Source organism: Perca flavescens, chromosome 1 (assembly GCF_004354835.1).
Source record: "Perca flavescens isolate YP-PL-M2 chromosome 1, PFLA_1.0, whole genome shotgun sequence".
NCBI lineage: Eukaryota > Metazoa > Chordata > Actinopteri > Perciformes > Percidae > Perca > Perca flavescens.
Window position 1 is genome coordinate 4,339,330 of NC_041331.1, and position 8,227 is coordinate 4,347,556.

The 8,227-nt window shown below is 40.4% G+C and overlaps 1 non-coding gene across 1 annotated transcript; it reads left to right on the plus strand.

The window, feature by feature from the left end:
• Positions 1-3,493: 3,493 nt before the first annotated feature.
• Positions 3,494-3,565, plus strand: trnap-cgg (transfer RNA proline (anticodon CGG)). Its single transcript has one exon. It is a non-coding gene; the product is annotated as a tRNA-Pro (tRNA).
• Positions 3,566-8,227: the final 4,662 nt, after the last annotated feature.

Here is an 8,227-nt window from a genome sequence, read left to right on the forward strand (position 1 = left end):
GTGCCCAGGGTAAGTATATTACTACTAATACTAAGTATATTTTGTTGCTATTCATTTTGTACTTTTACTGAAGTAAAAATTTGAATAAAGGACTTTCTTTCTACACTACTACTACTTTTACTGAAGTAAAAGATTGGAGATCTTCTTCTTCCTCTGTAAAAAAAAGATCTACATCTAAATCCAAGTTTTTTTTTATTGGAGACTATGTCATGTATCTGCAAGTCTGATAGGTGTGTTCATTTTTAGCAGATATTTTCAACATTAAGAGACCTGCAACAGCCTGCTTTTCAGTTATATCCTTTCACTTTGACCAATACGACATTCCAATTCAAGAAAATACAAACAGGAAATAAAAATCAAGATGCTTACGTAAAAGGCATTTTTCTGCATTTTCCTTTGCGGTTCATGGCCAAGACCACCTGTAACCCCAGGCGACTTCTTTCTTATCCATCATCCAAACAACAAAACCCTGGTTAACAACTAGAAAGCATCACTCCAGCTTTGACGGCAAAGATTGAAACAAACAGCCGAAAACAAAAGCTGTTGTTGGTGTTTGACAGCGAGCATAACGGCGCTGCTTGGGGATTTGGGCTCAGTGGCAGGGTGGAAAACTCTTTGGGACATGCGCTGGGGGTGTTGGATGGTATTCGACATCAGTCAATGCTGTTTGGGGAGTGAGAGTGGGCGGCTGGTGTCATAACTATTAGACAGGCGAGCGTTATATCTCTGGGGGGATTGAGATCTGACGAGCGGAGCGGGGTTGTTACTAGTTCTTTTTTTCAGCGCAGATGAATACAGCTGGTGATATAAAGCTTGTTCAAATTTGGCAGTGAAGAATGGGAAGCTATAGTACAGAGGAACCGCCTTCCACCAGTGTCCCTTTATCATCTTTTATGAGCCTTATCGTCTTTGCACAAAAAGTGGAGTCCTGGCATATGAGATAAATAGATCACTTTAAAAAAAAAATGTAGGATGAGGTTTGACACATTTAGAGATTTAGGATTTAGAGAAATATGTTTTGTCAGAGGTTTGGTGGTTAAGGGATGTGCTATAATTTCACTGTTGTAAGGTAAAAAGTGTATTTGGTGCAGATATTGGATTACAGATATAACCACAGATTTACTGTTTCCTCTTATTTAGTCTTACGCCTTTTTAAAAGAACATGCAAAAATCAGACATACATGCACTACTACTTCATGCTTGACACATTTGCTGCAGGCTGCTCTCTAACCCCAATTTTTTCACCAGCCGCGGCTGTGCTGCGTTCAGGCTGCGCTACGGTTTTGTACCGTCCTCTGCCACGCGCCAAACTACACCGGGAGCATCTCAGAAGCGAAGAGTCTTGCCTGCTCACTGATTTTTATTGTCTTTATAAGTATTAAGAACAACTGTGTGCTTATTAGCTACTATCCACTCTAAGCATTCCTGCAATTAAACTCCATGCCTTCTCTTTTATAGAGTTGTCCTTATAAAAAAGATCTGTGATGTCCTATTATGTTTTCCAGCTCCAAGATGAGTCTCTCGTTGTCCATGGTGTTGTAGAGGAGACATATATGATATTGGGGGATGTCTTTTGGTAAATTGACTGGATGCTCTCGCTGTTTCACTTCCTGCCCGGCTGTCCGAACGTGTAACCTTACGTGTAACCTGCCGCGTAAGGCCGGCTTCACACTGGCTGCGTGGCGTGAGCGTGGCGTTTCTGTTGCGTGGCGGCTGCGTGGTGTTTTCTATGTCTTTTCACACCAGAAACGTGTCTGACGCGGCGCTGCTGTTAGCCTTGTCTGTTCACGTGGATGTTTCCCATTGATAAAATACACTCAAGCAGTAGTGTACTTTATAGGCTACTGAATATTTCGTTCTGTATTGACAGGTGCAATATTTGAAAATCGATAATTATTTATTATTATTATTTTTTAAATTACATTTATATCTGCATTTATGTGAAAACCTAGAGAATTTTTTATATTTATATAAATTTATTAATATGTATTTGTGTCAAAATGACATATAAACATATTTTTGTATTCTATTTGCCTGGAAACGCTTCCAACACGCTTGCGTGTCGCGTGAAAAATAGGCGTCGGTCCTATTTCTAGCGTGCACGCGTTTTCGGCGTGGCTCGAGCCCCACCCGAGACGTACGCGTTACGCAGGCAGTGTGAAGGCTCTAACCTGTTAACATGGGAGCCGAAATAAAAACCGCCACGCTCACGCCACGCTCACGCCACGCTCACGCCACGCTCACGCCACGCTCACGCCACGCTCACGCCACGCTCACGCCACGCTCACGCCACGCTCACGCCACGCAGCCAGTGTAAAGCCGACCTAACGCTTCTGGGACGCTGCGTGGCGCGGCTGGTGGAATATCAAACATTGACTTGAATGGCTGTGATTGCCTGCAGGGGTTGCTGCATCCGGAATGCAGTGCGGTGGAAAATAGGGTTAAGATTGGAGCTGACACTCAGTTGTATTGTGTTGCATTTATATGTGGGAGACTTCAACTTCCACCTCAGAAGCTCACAGTCAGCTGCTGAGCAACAGGCATTTTTAATGAAAGATGCTCCCAAATTTACACAGTTGTGTTCAGTTATTTCACCTAGTGTGTTTTCTAGGTTTTTCATTTAAGCTTAAATTTTTTCATGATCAGCATTTACCAACCAAATAAACATTACTAACAATTCATGTAAACCATAAAAGGTTGTATGTACGGTGTCTCAAAGAGAACTATTTTCTATTAGTACTTTAACACCTAACCTTTTCGTAGAAGTTCAAATGAACTGAATTGGTCGTTTGTCCATTGGGATTGGTTTGTTTAGCCTTGTGTGAAGCCAGGGATGGGCAAAGACATTTGGAGGGCTATTGCTCTAACCCCCAGGTTCAGTTCAAAGCAACACAGGAGAAGCCCCCTTCCTTCCTTAAATAGAATTATTAGAATCAGAATTTAGCAACTTTTACAGTATACTTTATTTTTCACTGCTAAGAAACACAACTGAACACTGGAAGCGCTTTCGGGGAAGGACAGCCTCGTAAATATAAATGATCTCTCTTTCTGTGTTGAAGGTCACAACACACGAACTTTAAAATACTTTAATACTTTAAAACGTTCTGCTCAACAGCCTGCAGACTAAAACAAATTTAAAGTGACACATCCTTTTTTTTTTATGGAAATTCAGAAGTTGAAATCGATGTTGGAAATTGACTCATACAAATAAAACCACATCCATTCTTCACAAACACTCCTGAGTGGCATACCGGAGTTGGGGTTTGAACCCGCATCTCCTGGTTGTCTGCTAGCGTCCTTCCCCATTGGACCATATCTGGGGGTGATCAACGTGCAGAGAAACAAAGTTTGTCTTTTCCTTTTGTTGCCCTTAAAACCCTCTTAATCATGCAGATAATCCATTAAAAAAAATCTTAAATGTGGGCAACAATAATACCTGTGCATGTTCCTGGTGAAAGCTGTCAATCGAACTCGTAGGTTCTTCTTCAAGTGAGGCTCGTTGGTCTAGGGGTATGATTCTCGCTTCGGGTGCGAGAGGTCCCGGGTTCAAATCCCGGACGAGCCCTTTAATTGATTGGATCAATTGATGGATTATCCTGTCTGCCCATCTAAGACATAGAACCCCACACACATCCTTAGGGCTAAATTATCTATGATGTGTGCGCATAACTGTATGTGAGAATTAACAAAGTTTAAAACCATCTCATTAACATACAAAGTTATGCAATACCATCTTGCATAATCATGGTAATGCTTACACACGTTAGCACGTGAGTGTGGGGATTTCCCCCGATTCATCAGAAAGTGAAATGGAGTTAAAACCGGTGTGTATTAAGCTTTTGTCCTGCTACATGTAATTTACATTTAGTAAAATGAATGGAATATAGAGTGACTATAGCCCTGTGTCTATTACAGTACAACATTGATTCTCTTTTCTCCCAGCTTGTAAACACACCTGCCCAGTTGCTGTCTGTATAATTAATATAATATAATTAATGAATCATTTCTGTGTTGGCTCTTTGTGACATCAGAGATGATAAATAAACATCACTCCAGTCACAAAAATGTGATTTCCCCATGTGGTTCCATTATGCGCTGATGATGCTTGAATATAATCGCCAAAACTAAATGCCAAATATGAGTTAATGCTTACAGCTTTTGTAGCCACAGTGGCTTTTTACAAATAGTAAAAGAACATTAACAATGATATGTTTTAACTACTGGTGTGACTATACAGTTTGCTTTGGTAAAAACAAAGCTATTAATTCAGAAATTGACATCAAATAGTATCCACAAATTTGGCACATTTTTTACAATAAGTTAGCCTGACAAGCCAGACCCACATTAAGATGTTGGGTCTGGGAACTCACCATTGACAGGGCTCAATCCGAGGGGCGGGATGAACAGTTGTCTTCCAAATTCCCTCTGCACGTAATAGGATAGCGCTACAACCAGGCAGAGCAACGAAGAAGGTAGCGAAGCTAATTGATAGATTAAACTTTTGCCGTATCCGGTCGGCAAAACTCCGAACATATCTTCCTTTTTTAAGAATGATTCTGTGCCGTTCTTTGTTCTTTTCTCAAAGAAAAGCTTAACTCCAGAAGATTGCTGTTCCCAGCAGCAGCAGCCATAAGCCCGCCCACCGACTCTATACATGATGTGATTGGCCTGACCAGAATTTGGCTTTTCCAGCTCGCAAGCCAACAGAGAGTGCCTAGACCCCCCTGGCTGCAAAATAAATTTGCTGCCAATACTGTATGTGAAGTCTCTTTTATATAGGCCTTAGTGGTCCCCTAATACTGTATCTGAAGTCTCTTTTATATAGGCCTTAGTGGTCCCCTAATACTGTATCTGAAGTCTCTTTTATATAGGCCTTAGTGGTCCCCTAATACTGTATCTGAAGTCTCTTTTATATAGACCTTAGTGGTCCCCTAATACTGTATCTGAAGTCTCTTTTATATAGACCTTAGTGGTCCCCTAATACTGTATCTGAAGTCTCTTTTATACAGACCTCAGTGGTCCCCTAATACTGTATCTGAAGTCTCTTTTATATAGGCCTTAGTGGTCTCCTAATACTGTATCTGAAGTCTCTTGTATATAGACCTTAGTGGTCCCCTAATACTGTATCTGAAGTCTCTTTTATATAGGCCTTAGTGGTCCCCTAATACTGTATCTGAAGTCTCTTTTATACAGACCTCAGTGGTCCCCTAATACTGTATCTGAAGTCTCTTTTATATAGACCTTAGTGGTCCCCTAATACTGTATCTGAAGTCTCTTTTATACAGACCTCAGTGGTCCCCTAATACTGTATCTGAAGTCTCTTTTATACAGACCTCAGTGGTCCCCTAATACTGTATCTGAAGTCTCTTTTATATAGGCCTTAGTGGTCCCCTAATACTGTATCTGAAGTCTCTTTTATATAGACCTCAGTGGTCCCCTAATACTGTATCTGAAGTCTCTTTTATATAGGCCTTAGTGGTCCCCTATCTGAAGTCTCTTTTATATAGACCTTAGTGGTCCCCTAATACTGTATCTGAAGTCTCTTTTATATAGGCCTTAGTGGTCCCCTAATACTGTATCTGAAGTCTCTTTCATATAGACCTTAGTGGTCCCCTAATACTGTATCTGAAGTCTCTTTTATATAGACCTTAGTGGTCCCCTAATACTGTATCTGAATTCTCTTTTATATAGACCTTAGTGGTCCCCTAATACTGTATCTGAAGTCTCTTTTATATAGGCCTTAGTGGTCCCCTATCTGAAGTCTCTTTTATATAGACCTTAGTGGTCCCCTAATACTGTATCTGAAGTCTCTTTTATATAGGCCTTAGTGGTCCCCTAATACTGTATCTGAAGTCTTTTTTATATAGACCTTAGTGGTCCCCTAATACTGTATCTGAAGTCTCTTTTATATAGGCCTTAGAGGTCCCCTAATACTGTATCTGAAGTCTCTTTTATATAGAACTTAGTGGTCCCCTAATACTGTATCTGAAGTCTCTTTCCCGAAATTCAGCCTTGGTGCAGAATTACAGCCACTAGAGCCAGTCCAGGGCTTGACATTAACTTTTTGAGGCACTTGTCCTTCGGACAAGTACATTTACGTTTCACTTGTCCATGAACAAAAGTCACTTGTCCGGGTAAAGATTAATCATTTTATAATTTTTTTTATGTTTTGCTAATGCAGAATTTGAAGAAACCATTGAAAGCATCCAAACACTATCAACATTAATACAATTCAGTTTAAACAGTAGAAACAAATGTGTCCCAAGAATAGATTTCCCCTTCAACAAGAAAAAAGGATCTCAAGACTCATAATACAAAGTTATACTTTGCACGCCGGTGTGCAGAAGTTAATATATTGAGATTCTAAGTGAATATTTTAAAGTTTGTCATTACTTTCAGATTTCTAGTCAATATTCTAAGTTACTATGTCAATATATTGAGATATTTTGAGATATTGAGTCAATATATTGAGATTGTAAGTCAATATTTTGAATGTTCTCATTGCTTTGAGATTCTTAGTCAATATTCTGAGTTACTAAGTCAATATATTGAGATACTGAACCAATATGTTAAGTTACTAAGTAAATATATTACGATACTAAGCCAATATATTGAGATTAAGTCAATATTTTATAGTTTCTCATTACTTTGATATTCTTTGTTTATATTCTGAGATACTGAGTCAATATATTGAGATACTAATTCAATATTTTGACCAGAGGTAGTGGTGACTTGAACTTATACTATATCTAAAATAATTTTGTAGACATAACAATGGATTTTGCCACTAAATGTTGGTGTCAACGTTTTTTTTTTTCTTTCTTTCTACAATTTCACTTACCAAGGGATCCTTTAAAAAGGTTTAGCTACTTTACAGTTGATTATTACCTGATATTTAATCCGCTACAAACGAGTAGCGGAGCAGCTAGTAACGTTACGAGGCAGAGAGCCAGCCGTCAAGAGTCAAATTAACTTCATGCTTCATCCGCACAAAGCACACTTCTATCGCCACGAGTGACAGCTTTATTCGGCTCGTTTTCTGTGAACGATGTGGGGACGGAGTAACGTTAAAGCGTAGTTAGCATGCTAACGTTAGCTAACTAACACCGGCTGCCTGTATCGCTTACAGAGAAGGAGCTGAACAGTGGGCTGGGTCTAACGTCAGCGGTCCGCTCTCCCGCTGCTGCTGGGTCTAACGTTAGTTAATGTATTTGTTTCAAATCGGTAAAGTAAAATCTGTAACATAAACGGAATGAGTGGCACATAATAACGTATATAATGCTTCATCCACACAAAGCACATTGCTATCGCCACGAGTGACTTCTGTTTTCAGCTTGTTTTCTGTGAACGATGTGGCGAGGAGGTAACGTTAAGGTGGAGTTAGCAAGCTAACACCGGCTAGCTCGCCGTGCTTTCATGCTGCTTCGCTTTCGGAGAATGCGCTGAACAGCGGGCTGGGTCTAACGTTAGCTGCCCGGGATTGTGGGGTAAAATATGTATTTGTTTCAATTCTGTAACATTGACGAAATGAGTAGCATTTTGATTTGTTTGAGTTTTAACTTGTCCAGTGGGGCAAGTAAATTTCTCTTCCACTTGTCCTACAAAAAAATCCACTTGTCCCGGACAAGCGGACAAGCCTTAATGTCGAGCCCTGCAGTCCCACAATGAGCTTTCCTTATGTGCCATTTCTGTGTCTGTAGCTTTAAATGCTATTGAGTGCTATTGAGGAGGAGAGGGGGGGAGGGGGGGGGAGAGGGGGGGCAAGGTGGAGGGTGGGAGTGAGGCTTTGACCAACTGCCACTTTGCTCGTTTGAAAGCCATGATGTCTCTCTCTCATGGGTGGGCCAAATTCTCTGGGCGGGCAAATCAGAGAAAGGGGAGGTAACCTTTCTCCTTATTTCCTCATAAGGAGAAGATTCCAGATCGGCCCATCTGAGCTTTCATTTTCTCAAAGGCAGAGCAGGATACCCAGGGCTCAGTTTACACCTATCACCATTTCTAGTCACTGGGGGGCCATAGGCAGGCTGGGGGAATGCATATTAATGTTAAAAAAAAACTCATGAAGTGAAATTTTCATGGGACGTTTTACAAAAAAGGCAAGCTTTCTGAACGTTTTCATTTAATTTCCTGCTGGGAAATTATTCTCATCCTCTGTCTTGTTTGTTTTTCCCACAGAGCTGATTTCTGTGTCTACAAAACATCTAGATAGATAGATAGATAGATAGAT